This window comes from Castor canadensis, chromosome 6 (genome assembly GCF_047511655.1).
Source record: "Castor canadensis chromosome 6, mCasCan1.hap1v2, whole genome shotgun sequence".
Lineage (NCBI taxonomy): Eukaryota > Metazoa > Chordata > Mammalia > Rodentia > Castoridae > Castor > Castor canadensis.
Window position 1 is genome coordinate 161,977,219 of NC_133391.1, and position 1,478 is coordinate 161,978,696.

Here is a 1,478-nt window from a genome sequence, read left to right on the forward strand (position 1 = left end):
AAAGAAAATACGGTCTTCCTACACAAAGAATTTCACAAAGGCATTAAGATGAATGAAATCATGTTGTTCTCTGGACACTGGAAGGAACTGAAGGTCATAATATTAAAGAAAATAACACATTTCCACCAAAACAAGGAATGATATTTGGTCTCCTTTATGTCAAGCTAGAGAAAAACAAAAAATCAAGGTCATGGTAATAAGGGGCATTTCTATGGAAGTGAAAGGGCAAATTAAAAGAGATGGAGAAAGGCTATAAGAAAGAGCTGTAGAAGTAATGAATACAATCAAACTACACTATATGCATGTAAAAAAAATCATGAGGAAACCTCTTGCTTTTTACAATTTAACCCATGTTAGTTAAAAAAAAATCCTAAACCCAAGGAGGAAAAAAACTAACATGCTTGTTCAGACATTATTCCATGTTATGGAATCAGCCTAAATGTTTATCAGTAGAAGAACACATTTTTAAAAAGTGATATATAAACATTATGGGGTATTGGTCAACCACAAGAAAAAGATAAGATCACGTTGTTTCAAGAAAAATAAATGGAATTGAAGATCTTAATGTTCAATTACATAACTCAGACTCAGGAAGACAAATATCACATATTTTCTCTCAAATGTGGAATCTAGATTTAAAAATAAAGGCAAATTAGGAAGTGATCTATTAGAGAAGACACAGGGTACCAGTGTGAGGAGTGATAAGAGAAGGTAATGGGTAGGGTGAATATAATCAAAGTACAGTATATACATTCATGAATATGTCATAATGAAACCCAGTCTTTTGTACAATTGATATGCACTAACAAAAATATTAAGAAACTATCTAACTTTGAAGCTTTAAAAATTAATGTATGACTTTGTCATATGCTCTTTAAAGTTTAATTGACTTAGTCAAATGGTCTAATATTTTAAAATCAACTGTTTAAGAGTTTAAATATGCTCATATTTAAACAAATATACTGAATATTGTCAGCAGCAAATATACTGAATTTGGAATGATATGAAGAAGATTAGGATGGCCCATGTGTAAAGATGACAAAAAAATAATAAAATATACCATATTTTAAAATAAATCTCATTAGATGAGTAGATAGGAAAACAAGGATTAAAAAACATTACAAAAATGACAAAATGACAGCAATTAATACATACTTCTCAATAATAACTTAAATGTTAATGGTTTCAATATATTAATCAAAAGACACAGGCTAGGAGACTGGATTTAAAAACAAAACCTAACCACTTGTTACCTACAGGAAACATACTGTCTGACAAATATAAACACAGGCTTATAGCAGAAAGATGGAAACAGATATTACAAGAAAATGAAGCCTGAAAGCAGATTTCCCATCTGAAAAAGCAAATTTCAAAACAAAATTTGACAAAAGAGACAAGAAGTTCACTTCATACTTATAAAAATAACAACCCAACAAGAGGATGTAACAGTTATAAACATATAAACACTGAACATCAGT

At 29.8% G+C, this 1,478-nt stretch overlaps 1 pseudogene; it reads left to right on the forward strand.

Annotated features, from left to right (window-relative positions):
- Window positions 1–969: 969 nt before the first annotated feature.
- LOC141424457 (U6 spliceosomal RNA) lies at window positions 970–1,069 on the forward strand (annotated as a pseudogene).
- The last annotated feature ends 409 nt before the right edge of the window (window positions 1,070–1,478 follow it).